Genomic DNA, 23,358 nt, shown 5'->3' with positions numbered 1-23,358 from the left:
ATGGAAAGGTAAGCCTGAAGATACATGTAGCACTAAATGTAAGCTCATGTTGGTGCCAGCACTAATAACTGAACAACATCCATAATGCAGGCATCCTAGAAAAATTTGGGAGTTTATAACAGTAAATTTCACCAGTTGTGGTCAATGAGATACCAGCAGTTCCCTTGAACTACTGTACATGCTCTCAGACATCTGCAGGGCCCAGTCACTGTTTATTTTGCCATGACTGTTAATAACATCATAAGAACAGATTCTCAAAATTATAGGCACAGAACTGGGGAGTAGCTTATTCTCATACATGCAATTCTATGTGGTGTGGCCCTGGGGCACTTGTTATTATTTTTGTGAGCTGTTGAGTCAATTTCTACTCATGTTGACCCCATGTGACAGAGCAGAACTGCCCCGTATGGTTTTCTCGGCAATAATCTTTACAGGAGCAGATTGCCAGTTGTTTTTCCCAGAGGAACTACTGCTGGGTTTGAACTGCCAACCTTTTTGGTTAACAGTCAAGCACGTAACCATTACACCATTAGGGCTCCTTGGGGCAGCGTTGCTGCTGTTGTTATGTGCTGTCGAGTTGGATCCAACTCATAGCGACCCCTCCTTGGAATTCCGAGGCAGTATCACTACAGAAGTAGATTGCCCCATCTTCCTTCTGAGGATGGGCTGGTGGGTTTGAACCACCAGCCTTCTGGTTAGCAGTCAAGTGCCTTAGGCACTACACTACCAGAGCTCTGAGGGATTAATTCATCTGTACCCCAGACAGTAGGTGTACTCCAACATAAATATCGTTAATTGCTCCTATTAAGCTTTATTTAAATATAGTATTGTCCTCAGCAGATATTATTAATTTATAATATAAATGAAAGGGGCTTTCATGTGTCTAGGGCTATTTTCTTGGCCTGGGATTGGGGGTTCGGGAGGAAGTTACAGGAGAGGGACCAAACCTAGTGCCAATAACACCAATCAAAAGAGCATCCAGGGAAGGTGAACATCATGTTAACCCAGGCTCTGTGCAAATAAATAAGGAAGAAACCTAGGTTGTGCTCTAACCCTCATCTCTTTAGACTGGCTTGTGATTTGCAATTGAGTCAGGTCTGACTCATGGCAGGCAACTTCGTATGAAACATTCCCCAGTCCTAGGCCATCATCATGACCATTGGTGTGTGTGAGCCCAGTGTTACAGCTATTGTATCAATCCATCTCATTGAAGGTTTCCTTCTTCTTCACTGACCCACTACTTTACCAAACATGATATCCTTTTACAGTGATTGGTGTTTCCTTATGACATGTCCAAAGTAAGTTTACAACATCCTAGCAATATGCAAGCTACCACAGATCGGTGGTAGTTAATTGATCACTTTGGAGAAAGTGAGGTTGTTTAATCACTTGCACCCAGTTTCTTTCCATTGTAGTTTCCCAAATTAATAAAAACTGAGCAATATCTTTAAATAGAAATACTGTAAACTTTATGTATTTTCTTAAATAAACCAACATTAGATTATTCAAAACATCCAAATCATAATTTTTAAGATAAAACACTATCAGAATAAAAGTATGTATTTCTCAAAGATAAATAAACAATATAGCCAAGCTTCTTCAAAATAAAGTGTTCCACTTTCAGGGGCATTTTACTAACATAACAGTTAAAGAACTATTATGTGCACAGCATAAATGACAAAGTAGAAATGCCCATGTTGTTGTTGTTGTTGTTGTTTGCCGTCGAGTCAGCCCTGACTCATAGCGACCCCTCCTTGGGTTTCCGAGGCAGTATCACTACGGAAGTAGGATTGCCCAACCTTCCTTCCGAGGAGTGGCTGGTGGGTTTGAACCACCAGCCTTCTGGTGAGCAGTCAAGTGCCTTAGGCACTATGCTACCCGAGCTCCTCCATCATCATGACCATTGGTATGTGTGAGCCCAGTGTTACAGCTATTGTATCAATCCATCTCATTGAAGGTTTCCTTCTTCTTCACTGACCCACTACTTTACCAAACATGATATCCTTTTGCAGTGATTGGTGTTTCCTTATGACATGTCCAAAGTAAGTTTACAACATCCTACCAAATGCCCCATATGATTTCTAATGCTGTGTTCTTTATGCAAGCAGACTGCCACATTTTCTCCCACAGAGTAGCTAGTTGGTTCAAACCAATGACCTTTTGGTTAGAAGGCAAGAGCTTTAACCACTGCTCTATTGGAGCTCTGGTGGCATAAAGCCTAAGGCATTTGACTGCTAACCAGAAGGCTGGTGGTTCAAACCCACCAGCCATTCCTGGGAAGGAAGATTGGGCAATCTAATTCTGTAGTGATACTGCTTCAGAAACCCAAGGAGGGGTCACTATGAGTTGGAAACAACTTGACAGGCGTGATTTTTTTTTTTTTCCACCAGGGCTCCTTGGCATATGAATTAGATAAAAATGAAAGGTACTTCTTCCTCTGCCTCTTCCCCAGAGCTACAGAAGAAAACATGCTGAATAAGAAGTAGTGCCAGCTACTCTTCCTTGTGGGTCAAATGCCAGGTTCAAAAACAAGAAAGGCATTTCTAAGCCTCAGAATGCATTTGTTCACTCCCTAAGACCCTCAAAAGAACAGACTCCACTATCTGAAAAACTTGTAATCTATATCATTGTACACAGGAAGGGCTAGTAGATGCGGTAACTGCAGAGGGGTATCCTTTCCTTCGAGCCCTCTTAGGACAAATGACAACACCAACCTGTGGATGGATGGCTGGAATAAAAGGTGCAGAATTTACTTGGAAACCAACTTTTTGTTCTTGTGATACAAGAACTCAATTTGAGGGAACAGAGTTGAATAAACGCTCACACCCTGTCTTGGTAGTACTCCTGGACTAACACTCTCAATTGGGGCCATACAACTTAATGCAACCCACCTTCTCTAACCAGCTCCTCTCAAGTCCCACAATTCACGCTCACTTTGTCTAGAGCAGGTGGACTGTTCCATACGTGACCAAAAGTTGGATCTGTTTCAGAGAAGAGTGCTGGACCACTGCTTTAGAGGTTTTATTGGATACAATTGTAATCCCATATAAAGTACATATAAACAAAGTGTATAACCATACACAACCTTTTAAAAAAGGCTTATTTACCTGTATTCTTTATTTCTGCTTCCACGTTTGAGCTTTTATGAAGGCAGCTTTAACTCATTAGACTTTAAATTTTTTAACAAAGTACTCTCTGAAAGAACTTTGAAAAACCCCCATGCATATTTTTAAAATGATAACTAACATTTTTCATCAAAAGTTTAAATAGTAGCAAAGGATATAATTTGCAGCATATAGTAAATACTGCATTTTAAAATTTAACTGTTTAATGACTCTCTTAAAGGAGTCTAATGTAATAAAATATCACAGCAACTTGATATTTACAATCAACTATTTAAAAAAATAAGTTGTTTAGCAACTGGAAAGTCCATGTCATTCCTTCTTCTCCCTGAATTTGCATTTCAATTCTACTTTCGCTGCCAAAATTTGTCCTCAAGTTTTATGTTGTTGTTGTTGTTATGTGCCGTTGAGTCAAACCTGACTCACAGCGACCCCTCCTTGGGTTTCTGAGGCAGTATCACTACGGAAGTAGGATTGCCCAACCTTCCTTCCGAGGAGTGGTTGGTGGGTTTGAACCGCCAGCTGTCTGGTTAGCAGGCAAGTGTCTTAGCCACTATGCTACCAGAGCTCCCATGACACTCACTAGAGCTATAATTTTAACCTGAATATACCATAGGCCTTGAGTTTTGCAAGTTTTTTATTCATTGCTCTATCATACTTCTTTGTGACAAAATATAGAAATAAAAGCTTTATTTTCCATGACCATGAAGCTCTAATGTTAGAAGTTTCCTCTGAATGAAGTTATCATCACAATGATAATTATTATGTTACTAATATAGCATGCTAATATTGATAAATAATTCTTAAAAATAAAAAGTTTATTTTTATAAGAAAACAATTATTAATGAGATGAAAGAGGTGGTTTTGCTTTCCCAGTGATTACATACTTGTGTCATATCCATTTTAGAATATTATTTTTTTCGAAAATAAAACCATTTAACAATAATCCTATTCCTACTTTTATTTTGATAGATTTTCAATGCTGAAAAACTTTTTTTTTTTTTAATTTTAAACAAAAAGAGGGGTTATATAAGATATTCTGTTACAGGGACATCACCAATGGTCCAAAGAATATCTGTAATTTACAAGTCTAATGGTATGTTATAGATTGAATAGTGTGCCCTGAATATGTGTCAACTCGGCTAGACCATCATTCTCAGTATTATGTTATTATCCCCCATTTTGTGATATGATACAATTATCCAATGTGGTGGAAATCCTCAACTTTAGAATGGGAATAAGATTGGCACTTCAAAACCACCAGCCACTCTAAGGAAGGAAGATGAGAAAATCTACTTCTGTAAAGATTTACCACCTTGGAGACCCATTGAGGGTCTCTATGACTCAGAATTGGCAGTGGGTTTGTTTGTTTGTTTTTAAGGCAGGATGAGAAGCAGTTATGTTAATGCACAGGATGCAATCGATTAGGTTGTATCTTGGGTCAATCTCTTTTAAGATATAAAAGTGATTAAACAAGCCAGCAGAGAGGAGAGGGGCTTGACTATCAGAAAGAAGAGCTGGGAGCAGAGCATACGCTATGGCCCAAGTTTCCTACTCTGAGAAACTTCTGGACTCTGGAGGGTTTCAGCTCTTTTTTCCAAGCACACTGGGATTGATACCAAGAAAACATGTAGATCTTCAAGGAACACTGGGCCCATATATATTGAAGGCAACAAGGACCCTCTCCTAGAGCCAAATGAGAAAGAAAGTCTTTCCCTAGAGTTAGCACCCTCAATTTGGCCTTTTACTCTCCTAAATCGTTAAGAGAAGAAATTTGTTTCTTAACATCATCCACTTGTGGTAATTCTGTTATAGAAGTGCTAGATAACTAAGACATAGTGCTATATTATTCAAAATTATTTTGAATGTTTTATCAGGTGATGGATCAATTGAGTTTTCCCTCAATTTTTTTGAAAGTTGCAGTGTCATAAATTAGTTAGTGTGGCTTTTCCACCCATAAGTCTTTGTAAACTCCAAGGTGGAATTTGCCATGAGCAACTGAAGCACTCCTGATTGCTAAAGTTGTCCACCTGGGGTATTTCTGTTGGGAGTGGCACAAAACAATGTTCTGGGAGGTTCCCGCTCTCTCTCAGGGGCTTAGAATTCTGATGTTATGATTGGTTGGTTTGGCCACTCTGCCGGGCTCAAAAGGAGGCCTCCTAGAGGCAGAAGTCTCTCTTTCTGACTGCTGGCTGAGGAAGACGTGCTACTGAAAGAGACATGCACTGCTGGAAAGGAGTCGCAAGAGACACACATTGCTGAGTGAGACACCGAGGGACACGCACTGCTGGGAGAGAGACCATGAGAGACTGATGGCTGAGAGATGGCAAGCTGGGAGAGAGACTGTGTGTTTTTCCTGAACTTGAATTGTAGCCTGGTGCTTCCCTAATAAACCCTGTAATCTGTGAGTTTTGTGTGCAAACTGCAGGGATTTATAGAACCTAAGAGAGAGATGGTAGGTGTTTTGGGAGGAATGGTTGGTGAAAGGGCTGGAGGGAGGCAGCATGTCTGGCCTTGCAGGAACAGGCCTTGGGCTACTGATGGTGATTTTGTCTTCCTCTTGTGGGGTTAGAAGAGGACAGAAGATGTGGCCTCTTTGCCTTTTAGCAAAAGTCAAAATGAAAAAATGACTTAGAAAAGGATATGACACTTGGTAATGAGAGTCATTCACTCTCCTAACACCAACCCAAAAGGTTTAACAATTAGGGACAAAGCACCATCATAGGCTCAGATGGAGTGGAGATCTGCCTTTCTTTTGTAAAATGGGAGATCCACCGCAAAAGGGACAGCAGAGAGAATCAGCATGGCCGATTTTCAGGCAGATTTGTTTTAGGAGAGGGAATCTGGAAATTGACTCAATCAAAACTGTGCCCACATACCTGTTAAAAAGCCCTCATGTGGCCTTCCTCCCTCAACTAAGGGTGTGCATACCTCAACTTGAAATCAACTGCTCCAATCCATATGTCTTTCAGAAACCACTTCCTTTAAAATAGCATCATCAATTATCTCTAGCCACAAGTTAAGTTGTCCTTCTAAACTCTTACAACTCCTTCAGTGTTCCACTCCACACTTGACACAGGCTGCCTATTTAAGTATATCTTTTCCCTCTCTAGTCTGGCAAAGAGGTTTGAGGACAAGGTTGAAAGTCATACAGATTTTGCTTCTCATATAAGATTTGTTGTTCAGGTCTGCCACATTACTTACTGGGTGATCTTGGAGAAGTTATTAAACCTCTCTGGGCCTCAGTTTTCTCATATATAAAATGAAGATACTACCAATTACTTAGGAGCTCTGGTAGCATAGTGTCTAAGGCACTTGACTGCTAACCAGAAGGCTGGCAGTTCAAACCCATCAGCCACTCCTCAGAAGGTTGGGCAATCTACTTCTGTAGTGATACTGCCTCAGAAACCCAAGGAGGGGTCTCTATGAGTTGGGTCTGCCTCAAAGGCACATAACAATAACAACAACCAATTACTTATATGGTGGATGTAAGAATCACATTATCTATAGAAAGTCCTGAGTACAGTGACTGTCATTTAGTAAGCACTAAATAAATACTGCATCATCATTATTATTAATATATGACTAAGTTCCTATAGATCAAAGATCAAATTTTGTTCATTTTCTGTGCACCATGGAATAGGGTCTTATACTAAACAGGTGCTCAATAAATTCTTGTTAAACGAGAACAGAACAGAAGAAGGTGTCACTTATGACACTCACTGTTGTTGTTGTTATGTGCCGTCGAGTCAAACCTGACTCATAGCGACCCCTCCTTGGGTTTCCGAGGCAGTATCACTACGGAAGTAGGATTGCCCAACCTTCCTTCTGAGGAGTGGCTGGTGGGTTTGAATCGCCAGCCGTCTGGTTAGCAGGCAAGTGTCTTAGCCACTATGCTACCAGAGCTCCCATGACACTCACTAGAGCTATGATTTTAACTTGAATATACCATAGGCCTTGAGTTTTGCTTGCTTTTCTATTTTTAATAGTTATGTTTGGAATGTTAAATGTTGAAAACATTAACTTTTTAGAGAAAAATCTAACTAAGCTTGCCATATATTAACAGCTTATTTGCATAATGAAAATAAACACCAGTTTCCAGGCAGAATAGAAAAGCATATCAATAAAGGAAAAACATCCTTGAATAAACATACCCCTTCACTTTATGTTGCTACTTAATGCTTCTTTCAAGTACCACTGTTAATAACTTTTTCTCTCTTTTCTCAGCAAAATGTCTGACAGAACTTAAGCATTTTCTTAAAAGATGGCTCAATATAAAAGCAGGGTGACTTGCCGCTCCTCTATAATTGACCATAACGTACTGTCTTCTCAATAATACCTGCTGAAACAAGTTACATCTATTCAAATAAAGAAATCACACAATAGGGGCAAAAACAGGGATGTATATTTATAAATACATCTAAGCAAGCAAAATTTTGCCTCTTCATTTTCCATTTTCTTCTCAAGCAGGGGCATAGTATTCCAAACTCAAATCCTAGATCTGCTCTTAACTATCTGTGTAACCTTGAATAAATACTTAATATTTCTGAGCTTCTGTTTTCTCTTCTGTAAAATGAGGACACAATTCACCTTTCTCATAGGGTTACTAAAAAGATTCTATCAAGTAGTGTTGTTTAGATGCAAGGAAACCAAATCAATTGCTGTGGAATCTATCTGGACTCATGGCAACACCAACTCAAATTAGAAAAGGAATAATCACAAAGACACAACAGGATCTCACAGAACCAAATGTGGGAAACAGAGCCACTCTGCAGGTACCTGGAATTCATGGTTACTAAGTTCCTGGATGACAAAAATGTTTAGGGTGCTGTGCTACTAACTGAAAGGTTGATAGTCATGGCACCGAAGAAAGGCCTGATGATCTGCTTCCAAAAAATCTGCCACTGAAAATCCTACAGAGCCATTTTACTGTGACACACACTCTAAAGCAACTGCGTTACTGGTAAATACCATTCTCTTCTCAAAGCTTTCATGGTACCTCAGTGTTTCTCACAGTAAGTCAACTCCATTCTCTGCAAACCAGTTTCTCTGTGGTACTGTAACCAAAAAAAAAAAAAAAAAAACTGCCATCGAGTTAATTCCTACTCATAGTAAACCCCATTAGGTTTCCAAGGCTATAAATCTTTATGGAAGTAGATTGCCTCATTTTCATCTCATGGAGCAGCTGGTGGGTTTGAACCATCAACCTTCTGGTTAGCAGCCAAATGCCTTACACACTATGCCACCAGAGTGCTTAGCTACACCAAGAATAGCCCTAAACAGTTGTTTCCTCCCAGTTAAGTGACTCATTCTCTGAGTTCCAATTTCAACTTCTCTGGAGAGGAATGAGATTAAGTAGTTTTGCCAGTTCTGAGCCCAGAATCCATCTTAGCTTTTGCTTAATTCCCTTGCAATGTCAAACCCTTATAAAGCACATAACAAAGGAAACCATTTTCCTCTGTGATTATACTGTTGTTGTTGTTAGATGCCATTGAGACAGCTCTGATTCACAGCAACCTTATGTACAACAGAATGAAATGCTGCCCAGTCATGTGCCATTCTCACAATTCTTGCTATGCTTCAGCCCATTGTTAAAGCCACCATGTCAATCCGTCTAGTTGAGAGTATTCCCCTTTTTTGCTGAGCCTTTTACTTTATGAAGCATGATTTCCTTCTCCAGGGACTGGTTCCTTCTGACAACATGACCAAAGTAGGTAAGATGAAATCTGGCCATTCTCACTTCCAAGGAGCATTTCAGCTACACTTCTTAAGTAACAGATTTGTTTGTTCTTCTGGTACTGCATGGTATTTTCAGTGTTCTTCACCAACACAATGCAAAGGCATTAGTTCTTCTTTGATCTTCCTTATTCAGTGTCCAGCTTTCACATGCATATGAGGTATGTGAAAATACCATCACTTGAGTTAGGTGCACCTTAGCCTTCAAAGAGACATCTCTCCTCCTTAGCACTTTAAAGAGGTCTTTTGCAGCAGATTTGCCCAGTGCAATATATTGTCTGATATCTTGACTGCTGCTTCCATTGGTGCTAATTGTGGAACCAAATAATATGAGATCTTTGACAACTTCAATCTTTTGTCCATTTATCATGATGGTGCTTATTGGTCCAGTTGTGAAGATTTTTGTTTTCTTTATATTGAGATGCAATCCATACTGAAGTCTGTAGTCTTTGATCTTTATCAGTAAGTGCTTCAAGTCATATTCACTTCCAGGAAGTAAGACTGTGTCATTTGCATATCACAGGTTGTTAATGAATCTTCCGCCAATCCTGATGCTGAGTTCTTCTTCATACAATACAGATTCTTGGATTATTTGCTCAGCATGCAGTTTGAATAAGTATGGTGAAAGGATACAGTCCTGACACACACCCTTTCTGATTTAAACCATGCAGTATCCCCTTGTTCTGTTTGAACCAAAGCCTCTTGGTCTGTGTATGAGGTTCTCAGGAGTATAATTAAGTGTTCTGGAATTCCCATTCTTCTCAATCTTATCCATAATTTGTTATGATCCACACAGTCAAATGCCTTTGCACATTAAATAAAAGAAAGTAAACAATTTTCTGGTATTCTTTGCTTTCAGCCAAGATCCATCTGACATCAGCAATCATATTCTTCATTCCATGTCCTATTCTGAATCCAGCTTAAATTTTTGGAAGTTCTCTGTCAATGTACTGCTGTAACTGTTTTTGAATTATCATCAGCAAAATTTTACTTGCACATGATAGTAATGATATTGTTCAATAACGTCCACATTCTGTTGGATCATCTTTCTTTGGAATGGGCACAAATATGGGTCTCTTCCTGTTGGTTGGCCAGGTAGCTGCCTTCCATATTCTTTGCATAAACGATTAAGGGTCTCCAGTGTGGCAGCCATTTGTTGAAACATCTCAGTGGGTATTCTGTCATTCTTGAGCCTTATTTTTCATCAATTCCTTCAGTGCAGCTTGGACTTCTTATTTCCAATGACAAATCCCCTTAGTCACCTATTTAAACTAACCACTCCAAATAGCCTAAATTCGTGTTTCCAAGGAATCATGTAACGCTCCCCTTTGAATTGTCTCACCTCTGGCATCCCTGATATTGCAACTTCCAATCAGAATTGGTACATTAGTTCCTGATATTTATCTCATAAATATGCCTGTTACTCCACTATTTTGGAGTATCTGACTTCACTTTGTGAAATCAGATGTGTCCCCAGTTCAAAGTGTTTTGAACCTTCAATGAACCTCTTTGCTTTTATTTTAATAGAGTATACATTCTTACTCATTGACAGTTAACCAAAGAGGTAAAACCTCAAATTCATCTGTTCAATTTACACTAAAAATAAATTTATAGCAAAGTTTGCGGTCAATTTCATTCAATTTTGTCAATAAGAGTTTTATTTTATTTTAATATGCTTAAAAGGCCGAATTAAACCATTTTCCAAAATCAAAAATATGCCCCAAGAAAATATTTATTTCCAATTACAAAAAAAAAAGTATTTTATATAATCTGGGGAGATATTTTTAAAAAATCTCTAGGATTTCCAGAGTGATGAAAACCATGCTTAGAAAACAAGTTTTCCAAAAATGTCTTCATTTTTTAACTCTATGACATGTAAACTAGATAAACTATTAATCTAGGTAAGGTACATAGAGTAAGCTAGAGAATTTTAAGAAGAGGTGTCTTTAAAGCTTATATTGCTCAACTATTTTATTTTATGGATAATAAGATGAAAGCTTAGAAAGATAAGTGACATGTTACAGGTCATAGCCAAATTAGACCAAGAATTCAGGCCTAGTAAAATCAGATACAACTTTACTCTGATACACATGGAGTCACCATGCATAAGTGTCAATTCAATGGCAACTGGTTTATATGAAATTGACATTATCATGGCAAACAGAATTCAAAGACCGACAGGTAGATAAGCAGACCCTTTGACACTGTATGGGAAGACTTCTTTTTGGTTTACGAGAAGAAAACTAGAGTGTATCAAGCCCCTAGATGTGCTGGACACAACACTCAGTCCATTTCAGACATCATCCCCATGACAACAACCTGTGAGACTAGGGGTGACATCTCCATTTGAAAGACAAAGAAACTGAGGCTCAGATTAATTATGTGATCTCATAAAGTTACCCAATTACTTCAAGGAATTCTTAGGTTGAACTCTACTTTACCAAATCTAGTTTACTAGATCCTATTGCCTTGGTCTGACAAGCCAGTCTCTATTCAAATAGTTAGACTTTTCTCTTCTTTATAAAAAAAGCAAAAGATTTGTTTGCCATAAGCCAAAGTAAGCTTCTGCTGACCTTCACATGTGACATAATGTCCCAGTCAGAGGAAGTATTCAATAAATGATTATTGCTTCTTTGATATTACTATTTCTCAGCAGCCCAGAGTTATACTGCATCAAGTGAAATTGAACTTCACTACAACAAAGCATTTCTTCTTTCTCTCCTTTTGGCTGCACTCAACTCAGGACTTGCTGGTCAGCTGTCTTTACATGAATCATTCATTATGAGGTCCACAGCTGTGTGGCATTATCATCCCTTCAAGCTGGCAGACTGACCTACTATTGACAAATTGCTTGTTTTGGACTTTGACGGACTTTTTAAATTGGATGTAGTGATGCTCGCACTGGGAATGTTGGAGAAACCTACTGTGAGCCCCAGACAAAGTGGAGGGATCTCTCGGCAACAAGGTGGATTGATTATCCATTAACACCAGCTCTTTCAATCAGACGTCCAAAGAGGGAGTCCTCAAACCAAATCATGACTTCAGGAATGTTTAATTTAGCACACACAGATTCTCAAAATTAAATCAACTGCCAATATTTAAACTTTTGAAAAGTTCACATAAAAATCCCAATTTCCTGCTTCTCAGAAGTGGCAACACTGGGTCCACCACTTTCCTGCACAGACAATTAGGATGGCCCAAACAGTAGCTGTGTTTTCCAGTTGAGCACAAATCACCCTCACTCAGAAATCATTTTTACAACCCCTCAGACATCTGTGTTAGAGGCCTCCTCCACAGACTGGAGTGGAAATGCCAAAAGTCACTCTATCTTGCTTTTCTGTTACCCACTGACTACAATGCAACATATTTCTATGTTCATTAGGGGGATGTTTTTAAGAAATGCTACACTAGACAATCACAGCATTGTTTATCCATTACAAATGGTTTCACCCATTACTTTTCTTACAGCTAATTATGGATTATATCCAAATGTTCTGTCTTTATTGCCTACTTATAACAGAGGCTCTCTTCTGACAAGAACCCACCTGTGTGGCTTGCTAAACCTTTGTCAGAGAAAGGGCTATATAAATAAGCACTTTTCCCTCCTGCTATCTCTTCCTGCTGCACCATGAGCTCAGCAAGGCAGCTGTGATTTGCAGGAATGCTCTGGCTGCCTGCCCTGGCGCTGAACTCCTCCGGGTGGGGCGGCAGGCATGCTGGGTGTAGGGCTCTTGACTCTGGAATGTACTTCCTCATTGTGGTGCCAAGGCCTAGTCTTGGCAGACTGTAGACACAATGGCTTTTTAGCAACTAGGTTATTTATTATTTCTGATTGAGAGGTGGAGAAAAAAAAAAGGCCTTTTAAACTTGCAGAGAACTGGAATGCAGTTTGATTGAATTACTTTAACTTCAGAGGAAACAAAAGGATGTCTTCTAAAATAACAGGTCATACTATACTATAAATTTAAGATGTAAACTAACAAAAAGTAAAAATCTTTCTATCGTAACTTTTTTTAAAAATTACATATAACTGTTAAACAAGGTAAGCTGATGATTCCTGACAATGCTGTTCTAAAATTTTATTTTAGCGAGAACAGTAGTATGGAAATCAATAGCAGACCTGATTAGAGAAAAAAAACATTTCTATCTTTTATTAAAACTATAACTCCATTTTTGTGAAATACACTAAGTGCCATCTGATGAAATTAACTTTTTGTATGTTTTAAAATTTGTTTTCTGCCATTTTAATCATCACAATTTTTAAATAAAATTTAAGTAACTACAGGAGGATAATTAACTGAAATGTCTCTTTTGTTTTCCTTTTGCCAGTAAAAGGTAATAAAAAAGAATGAGAATAATCAACATCCCCAAATTGTACATGTACAAACAGTTGAATTGCTGTATGTTTTGCTGTGTGTATGCTCAACAACAACAAAATAAATTTTTAAAAAATGAATCAGAACTGTTTTTCCTTTCCTGCCCCCCTACCTACCCACAAGTCCCTGTTTCTGAGAGACAGGGTTGCTGTGGAGCTGTGAATGTGGGAGAAAGAAGTAATAGGGCTAGAGAAGCTGCCTGCATGGTGGGGAAGGAGATAGAGGTTTTAGGGTTATAATGACCATCTCAACAGCACTCAGGGAAGGCGGCAGAGCCAGAGGGGACAATTGGCTGTGAGGATTTTCTAGGTTCCAGGGCCTCCCAGCCTCAGCAAAGACGTCTACCCTCCCACACACCTCCCAGCCCCAGTTCACACAAGAACATCATGAAACCATATGGGCTTGAAGTAGGAGTTGTGAATGGTGACCGATGTAGCTAAAGACTAGAAAACCCTCTGAACATTCTGCTCCCATTCAGAACCCCACCATGACCTAAGGGTGGAGGGATACCTAAGGCAGGCTTCCTTCAATTAAAGGATAAAGAAAATGCAACATCATGAAAAAAAAAAAAAAAAAAGAAAGAAAAAGAAAAACTGGAAGTAAATTAATTCCTGCCACCCAACATCCTTTCTCTGGGGATGATAGCAATAGTAATATTGGGTCATCTTGGGCATTTGTTAAATGGTCCTTCCTCACACAGGACAATCAAACTGTCAAGGGGAGAGTGAGCTGCCAAATCCCAGTCTTTGTGGAACATGGGCTCACAAAAGTTAGGCTAAAAGTAAGTTAAAACCAAAATGAAACATGCTCAAAATAAAGTTTTACTTTATAACAGAGAATTTCATTAATTCTCTTTGTAGAATAAAAATAATGAAAATATATTTATATTTAAAATATATATAATAAATAATAATGAACACTGGAAAACTATTAGGATATTCACTTTACTTATATTTGTAGTTTTCAAATTCTGAGACAGCTTAAATATCTAAGAACCAAAAATTATTTGAATAAAGTATGTCATTGCTAAGGGACTCTGGAGACATATAGGGTAAGGCATGTGGCTGCTAACCAGAAGGTCAATGGTTCAAATCCATCAGCTGCTCTGTAGGAGGAATATAGGGCAATCTACTTCCTTAAAGAATTGCAGTTGTGGAAACCCTATGGGGGTTGCTATGAGTCAGACTTGACTCAATGGCAATTTTTTTTTTTTTTTTATATATATGTAGCAGAAAAACATGCAGACATTTTAAAAAGTTCTGCATAAGAACATGTAAAGACTTAAAACATACCCATAATATATCATTAAATAAGAAAAGCATACAACATTATCACTTTTGTGCAAAAGCTATTGTTGTTGTTCTTAGGTGCCGTCGAGTTGTTTCTGACTCATAGAGACCCCATGCACAGCAGAATGAAACACTCCCTGATCCCGTGCCAGCTCCGTGATCCCTGATACACTTGAGCCCATCATCACAGCCACTGTGTCAATCCATCTCGTTGAAGGCCTCCCCCTCTTTTGTCGATGCTCCACCCTACCAAGCATGACATCCTTCTCCAGGGAATGGTCCCTTCTGACAACATGACCAAAGTAGGTGAGACGAAGTCTGGCCAATCTCACTTCCAAGGAGCATTTCAGGTGCACTTCCTCCAGGACAGATCTGTTAGTTCTTTTAGCAGTCCATGGTACTTTCAGCATTCTTCGTCAGCACCACAACTCAAAAGCATCCACTCTTCTTCGGTCTTCCTTATTCATTGTCCAACTCTCACATGCATACAAGGCAATTGGAAATATCATGGCCTGTCAGGCGCACCTTAGTCCTCAAGGAGAAATCCTTGCTCCTCAGCACTTGAAACAGTTCCTTCGCAGTTGACTTTCCCAATACTAGACGTCTTCTAATGTCCTGACTGCTGCTTCCATTGGCATCGATTGTAGAATCAAGCAACGTGAATTCTCTGACAACCTCAATCTTCTCTCCATTTATTGTGATGCTGCTCATTGGTCCAGCTGTGAGGATTTTTGTTTTCTTTATATTGAGATGTAATCCATACTGCAGACTATATTCTTCAACCTTCATCAGTAAATGCCTCAATCATACTCACTTTCAGCAAGCAGTTGTATTGTCTGTGTATCTCAGGTTGTTAATGATTCTTCCTCTAATCCTCATGCCACATCTTCCTTCATATAGTCTAGCTTCTCAAATTATTTGCTCAGCATATAGACTGAATAAGTATGGGGAAAGGATACAACCCTGACGTACTCCCTTCTTGATTTTAAATCATGTAGCGTCCCCTCGTTCCGTTCGAATGACAGCCTCCTGGTCAAGGTACAGGTTCCTCATGAGGACAATCAAGTGTTTGGTAATTCCCATCCTTCTCAATGTTATCCATAATTTGTCACGATCAACACAATCAAATGCCATTAAATAGACAATAAAACACAAGAAAACATCTTTCTGGTATTCTTTGCCTTGAACCAAGATCCATCTGACAACAGCTATGATATCCCTTGTTCCATGTCCTCTTCTGAATCCAGTTTGCACCTCTGGAAGTTCTCTGTCAATATACTGCTGCAACTGTTTTTGAATTATCTTCAGTAAGATCTTACTTGCATGTGATATTAATGATATTGTTCTGTAATTTCCACATTCTGTGGGATCACATTTCTTTGGAATGGGTACAAGCATGGATCTCTTCCAGTCAGTTGGCCAGGTAGCTGTCTTCCAAATCTCTTGGCATAACCAAGTGAGTGCCTCCAATGGGGCATCCATTTGTTTAAATATCTCAATCGGTATTCTGTCAATTCCTGGAGCCTTGTTCTTCGCCAGTTCCTTCATTGAAGCTTTGACTTCCTCCTTCAGTACCACTGATTCTAGATCATATGGCACTTTTTGAAATGGATGAAGATCGATCAGTTCTTTTTGGTACAGTGACTCTGTATATTCCTGCCATCTTGTCTTGATGTTTCCTGCATCATTCAATATTTTGCCCATAGAATCTCTCAATATTGCAACTCGAGGGTTAAATTTTTTCTTCAGTTCTTTCAGCTTGAGAAATGCTGAGTGTGTTCTTCCTTTTTGGTTTTCAAACTCCAGATCTTTGCACATTTCATTATAGTAATTGGTTTTGTCTGCTCAAGCTGCTCTTTGAAATCTGTTCAGCTCTTTTATCTTGTCATTTCTTCCATTTGCTTTAGCTACTCTCCACTCAAGGGCAGGTTTCAGAGTCTCTTCTGTCATCCATTTTGGTCTTCTCTTCTTTTCTCATCTTTTTAGTGATCTCTTGCTTTCTTCATGGCTAATGTTCTTAATATCCTCCCAAAATTCTTCTGGTTTCCGGTCATTGGTGTTCAATGCATCAAATCTATTTTTTAGATGATCTCTAAATTCAGGAGGGATATATTCAAGATCATATTTTGGCTCTCTTGGACTTGTTTTAATTGTCTTTAACTTGAAGTTGAACTTGCATATGAGCAGTTGATGGTCTGTTCCTCAACAGAATTGGCTTGGTTTTTGCTGAAGATATTGAGCTTTTCCACTGCCTCCTGCCACAGATGTCGTCAATCTGATTCCTGTGTGTTCCATCTGGTGAAGTCCACCTGTAGAGCCATCATTTGTGTTGTTGAACAAAGGTGTTTGCAATGAACAAGTCGTTGGTCTTGCAAAATTCTACCATGCGAGTTCTAACATTATTTCTGTCACCAAGGCCAAATTATTCAACTACCGGTGATTCTTCTTTGTTTCCAACTTTTGCATTCCAATCAACAGTGATAATTAACACATCCTGATTGCATGTCTGGTCAATTTCAGACTGCAGAAGTTGATAACATTCTTCAATTTCCTCATCTTTGGCTTTGGTGGTTGGTGCATAAATTTGAATAATTGTCGTATTAACAGGTCTTCCTTGTAGACGTATGGATATTATCCTATCATTGACAGTATTGTACTTCAGGACAGATCTTGAAACATCCTTTGTGATGATGAATGCCATGCCATTCCTCTTCAAACTGTCATTCACGACATAGTAGATCATATGGTTGTCTGATTCAAAATGGCCAAAACCAGTCCATTTCAGCTCACTAGTGCCTAGGGTATCAATCTTTATGCGTTCCATTTCATTTTTGACTTCCAATTTTCCTAGATTCATACTTCGTACATTCCATGTTCCGATGATTAATGGACGTCTGCAGCTGTTTCTCTTCAATTTGAGTGGTGTCACATCAGCAAATGGAGGTCTCGAAAGCTTTACCTTATCCATAGGAGTAAGGCTGGGTTTACTCAGATGATGCAGCTCTTTCCCGGTCCTATTTTCAGAACCTTCTAACGTAACCGGACTATTCATAAAGTTGCACGGTAATGTATCAAACAGTGTTTCTTTGTTATTCATAAGGTTTTCCCTGCCAATTCTTTGAGAAGTGGACAGCCTCTTCCCTCTTCCTAGTCTGTCTCAGTCTGTAAGCTGGGCTGATACCTGTGCACCATGTGCATCCCGCTGGGTTTGAAACACCAGTGGCTCAGCCTCAAAACTCACATCAACACATCACCATGGTAGGGCAAACCGACACACAAGTTTGTTTCCCTGTTGGAAACCTCTCGTACCACCCTTACCTCGGTCCCTGCGGCTGACTCCTCCTCTGTCCTGGTTCCTGGGCCTTTTAATCCCCTTTCTCCCGCTCTCACACCTGCTGCTTTGGGTGTGCCTGAGTTCCCTCTCCTCACTTGGATCCCTGTGGCTGACTGCTCCTCTGTCTGGGTTCCTGGCTTTTAATCCCCTTTCTCCCACTCTTCCGTCCTGCTGCTTTGGGCATGCCTGGGTTCTCTCCCCTCACCTGAACTCCTGCAGCTGACTGCTCCTCTGTTCTGGTTCCTGGGCCTTTTAATTCACTTTCTCCCACTCTCCAGTCCTGCTGCTTTGGGTGTGCCTGAGTTCCCTCTCCTCACCTGGATCCCTGTGGCTGACTGCTCCTCTGTCTGGGTTCTTGGCTTTTAATCCTCTTTCTCCCACTCTCCCACCCTGCTGCTTTGGGCATGCTTACGTTCTCTCTCCTCACCTGGATCCCTGCGGCTATACAACATGGTGTTTGTACTTGTTGTTGTTGTTGTTGTTGTTATGTGCCTTTGAGTCGAGTGTTTGTACTAGGAAAGTAGAATTGATACGAAAGCTTTTTTTTTTCTCTTTTGAAGGGCAGAGTCTAAATTTCCTATGCCTTCTAAAGCAAGCATGCATTTTATAAAAATAAGGCTATTGTAGTGCCTTAGGTACTTGACTGTTAACCAGAAGGGTGGTGGTTCAAGCCCACCAGCCACTCCTCATAAGGAAAGTTGGGCAATCTACTTCCGTAGTGATACCACCTTGGAAACCTAAGGAGGGTTCGCTATGAGTTGGGTTCAACTTGACGGCACATAACGACAACATGTCTTACATTTCAAATCTGCAATATCACTTTACAGTAAAACACTGAGAGCTTTGGGCATTGGTCAAAGATTAAAATGAGTTGACTAGGTGACTTTATTAAAGAAAGTCTGAATTAAAAACAACTAAAAATGTCCATCAACGGTAGAATGGGAAAAGATAATGCTTACGTGGCACTTACATAAGAACATATGAACAACAGAAAATCACAGCAAGGAAAATGAACGCATTTTAGTACATACTATAGGTAAAGTTGACAGAAAGAAGACATGAAAGAATACATACAGGAATTTCTTCAAATAAAGTTAAAAATAGGCAAAATAAACTAATTTGTTTAAGGAAGTCTACATAGGTAGTAAAATTATAATTAGAATGTGAATGTATATGTATAGGTATATTTTATGTACTTTTCTATACATACGTTTCATAACAAAAGAAAGACCAACAACAACAAAATCTAGATTCTGTGCATATTAAGTTCTATCAGCAGTGTCCCACTTTTTTAGACTTTTGCTAAGGTTATGTTTTAACTCTAATCTCAGATACATGTAACTAGGAAATTTCCTTATTGATATTTTATTTAACCCCTTCAAAAAGAAAGGAGGTCAGTAAACAGGATGATATTCTAGATCAAAGTTAGATTCAGCTGAGGCTAATCTTGCACAGACACCAGTGATACAGAATACCCGCAATCATTATAGAAACAACAGACACAGAGCAATCCTCATAGACAGCCAGGCACTGTGGGAAAGAGATCCATTGGATCTACTGACTCAAGACCATAGTATTCGGGGACACCAGACTCAATTGGCACAACAAAATACATAAAAATCTTGCTCCACATCCTACGTTGGTAAGTAGCAACTGGGGTCTTAAAAGCTTTTGAGGGACCATCTAAGACACAGTTAATGGTCTCTTATCATCAGAAGCAAAGAATAGTGCAAAAAACCAAGGGCATTTGGAAACGATCAGCCCTAGGACATGATGGACCTCGAGATCAGAAGAACTAGATGGTGCCCAGCTACTGATGCCAACCACTCAGGAAGGGATCAAAACTAGAGATCCTGGATAGAGTGGGGGAAAAGACATGGAACAAAATCCAAAAACACAATAATGACCAGAATTACTGGTCAGATGGAGTCTGGTGGCACCCCGAAGACTATGGCCCTGGGATACACTTCAGGCCTGGGATAAAACTCACTCCCAATGACTGGCTCTCAGCCCAGTAGTAAATAAGATGTACATGTAGACCACACAACCCAAGGTGATACACCCACATACTCTACGGAGATACATCCCTTGCAGCAATCGGCCATGGGGCACCAGAGGGGCAACATTCACATGGAGGAAAAGCAGGACACACAGAAGTGCATAACTAAACAAGGCATGGGGGGGATGGTCAGGTACTGGGAAGGGAAAGGAGGAGAGTGGGTTAGGGTTGGGGATTGTATTTGGGGAGTGAAACCAAATGTACACAAAATGTTGAATGTAAAGCAAATTCTGCTCTGTAAATTTGCACCTAATTAAAAAAAAGAAAGGTATACACATTGTGGTAGTTAAGGTTATGTGTCAACTTAGCTGGGCCTGGTTTTGAGTGGTTGGGCAGCTGGATGTAGTTATTCCCTGTGATGAGATTGGTAATCAACTCCATGGTAGACTCTACTGGAGCAGCTGAGTAGCTGCCTTAGGGATATGGTATGCTTCCAGTATATAAGCAGCTGCTTTGAGAAAGGTCTCTGTAGCTTTTTTGCATGCTTAGACTCTGCAGGTCACCCAGTTTTCATTTAGGAGCCTGCCATATTTCCTGATGATCTTGGGTCTGTCTCTGGACTTGAATTAGTGGCTGCCATGTTTTTTGGTGATATTAGGACTGTGCCAGTTTGTCTGTCAACCCTGGGCTTGTTAGCCTTAGCAGCCAGCCCCTGCCTGAGTAAAGAGACACCTGTAGCTCCACTGGGCCAGGGGCAAGAGGCAGAGCTGAAGCCCAAGGTTGAGGGGCTTTCATCCAGCCCCTAGAGCTGGCACTTTGAACTTGGACTTCTAGCCTCCTAAACTGTAAGAGAATAAATTCCTGGCTGTTAAAGCCATTGCACTTGTGGTATTTTCTGTTAGAGCAGCACTAGAGGTAACCAAAACACTCATTAAATAGGTTATGATGATTCATGTTAGCTATCATTTACTATTAATAGTTACTGATCACTAGTCATTTATAGGTTCAAATTAAAAAAGGTTGGGCAACCTACTTCTGTAGTGATACTGCCTCAGAAACCCAAGGAGGGGTCACTATGAGTCGGCACATAACAACAACAATAATAGAAAGACAAGAGAGCTGCATTTAAGGAGCTGTGGTAGTGGAGAGGTTAAAGCACTGGTTTGCTAACCAAAAGGTCAGTAGTTTGAACTCATCAGCCATTCTGCAGGAGAAAAATGAGGTGGTCTGCTTTCATAGAGATTTACAGTTTTAACCTCACCCCATACACAAAACATTAACTCAAGTGGGATCAAAACTTAAATGTAAATCCCAAAACCAAAAAGTTCATCAAAGATAAAACAGGCGCAATCTACAGGCCCTAATTTATGGTATAAATAGCATAACCCAAAATGCACAAGCAGCAAAAAAGAAACTAGATCACTGAGAACTTTTAAAAATTAAATTCTTATTTAATTTCCAAATGACTTCTCCAAAAGGATAAGAGAACCCATAGATTGGCAAAAAATATTTGGCTATGACATAGCCAACAAGGAATTTATCTCTAAAATTTATCAAAAACTTCAACACCTCAACAACAAAAACACAAACAATCCAGTTCAAAAATGGGCAAAGAAGAGATCTAGGTGGCCAACAAAAACATGAGGAAGTGGTCACAATCATTAGCCATTAAAGAGATGCAAGTCAAAACCACAATTAGATATCATCTCACTCCAGCAATAATGGCAAAGTTCAACAAGACAGAAAATACCAAAATACTGGCAAGGGGATGGAGTTTGGAACTCTCACACACTGCTGGTGGGACTATAAAATTGTATAGCCACTGAGAAAAATGGTATGGCATTTCCTTAAAAAATTGAAAATAGAAATACCACTTGATCCAGCAATTACATAATCAGGAATACATCCTAAAGAGGTGAGATCCAGGACATGAACAGACATGTGAACACCCATTTCACAGCAGTACAATTCACTATAGCAAAGAGATGGGAACAACCTAGTGCCCATCAACAGATGAATGGATAACCAAACTATGGTACATTCACACAATGGAGTACTACGCAACATTAAAGAATAATGAAGAATCCACAAATCACCTCACAACATAGATCAATTTGGAGGACATTATACTGAGTGAAATAACAGAAGGACAAATATTGTATGAGTCCATTATTGTAAAAAGGAAAAGGTTTATGCAGGGAAGAAAATTCACTTTGTTGGTTACCAGGGATGGGAGAGAAGGAGAGAGAAAATTTCTGACTAGTGGGGTTACATGTTGATTTGGGTGAGGGGAAGGGTGGTATAGCAAGAGTGTGTGACCAATGCAGTACCAATGGGGAAAGAGAGGACACAGAAACATGCATAAAATATATAGACAGCAGAGGCAAAAACTATTACATGCATAATACTGCATTACCAGTGGCAGCACAGACAGGTGAGAAGATCAAGTGAGGGTAGGCAAACAGGAGTATACCCAACACCAAGGACAGATTTGGCTGAAGATAATCTTACATATGTACTTCTGCTACAGAATTATCCACATGCATTACATAAGTAATTGAGGACAAGGTTGGAGTAGCTTCTGAGAGTCAACTAAACACCCTGAGGGAGAGAATCACTGGGCCTGAGGGCTCAACACCATAGTTTCAGGGGATATCATGCTCAATTGGCACAACATAGTACACAAAAATCTTGTTCTACATCCTACTTTGGTGAGGAGCAGCTAGGTCTTGTTCTGGTTACCCTCTGACAAGAATATACCATAAATGGGATGGCTTGAACAAACAAGAGTTTATTCTCTCACAGTTTGGAGGTTTTAAGTCCAAGTTCAAAGTGCCAGGCTCTACGGGCTGTGGGAAAGCCCCTCGACATTGGGCTTCAGCTCTGCCTCTTGCTCCTGGCCCACTGAAGCTTAGAGGCATCTCTTCACTCAGGCAGCTACTGCTGCTGAGGCTAACAAGCCCAAGGTCAACAAATAAAAAGGCACAATCCCAATGTTACCAAACCACACGCAGTCTACCGTAAGTCCCAAGGTCAGCAGAGCATGGCAGGTTGCTCGACAACGACACGGCTACATGCAGGGTCCAAGCATGCCATAAGCTAGAGACCATATTTCTCAAGGCTGCTCCTTATATACAGGAAGCAGACCACATCCCTAAGGCAGCTACTCACAGTAGATTCCAAAATGGAGTTGATTATCAGTCTCATCATGGGGAATACTACATCCAGCTACCCAGCCACCCAACCAGGCCCAGCCAAGGTGACACACAAACTTAACTACCACAGGTCTTTAAAGCTTTTGAGCGCCCATCTAAGATGCAACTATTGGTCTACTCCCATCTAGAGCAAAGAGTGAAGAACATTAAAGTCACTCAGAAACAATTAGTCCTAAGATATGATGGACCACCAAGACCCCAGCCTTCATGACCCTGAGACCAAAAGAACTAGAGGTGCCTGGCTACCAGCAGCTACCAAGGGATCAAAATTGGAGATCCTGGAGAAA

General features: G+C 39.9%; 1 protein-coding gene across 1 annotated transcript in view; it reads right to left on the bottom strand.

Annotated features, from left to right (window-relative positions):
- The window catches only part of EPB41L4A (erythrocyte membrane protein band 4.1 like 4A), a 475,159-nt gene that overhangs the window by 76,398 nt on the left and 375,403 nt on the right, over positions 1 to 23,358 (bottom strand). The gene's annotated exons all lie outside the window — the stretch shown is intronic.

This window comes from Orycteropus afer, unplaced genomic scaffold (genome assembly GCF_000298275.1).
Source record: "Orycteropus afer afer isolate SDZICR_OR568_19922 unplaced genomic scaffold, OryAfe1.0 scaffold00191, whole genome shotgun sequence".
NCBI lineage: Eukaryota > Metazoa > Chordata > Mammalia > Tubulidentata > Orycteropodidae > Orycteropus > Orycteropus afer.
Note: the sequence above shows the minus strand (reverse complement) of the source record. Positions and strands in the feature narration are given on the sequence as shown.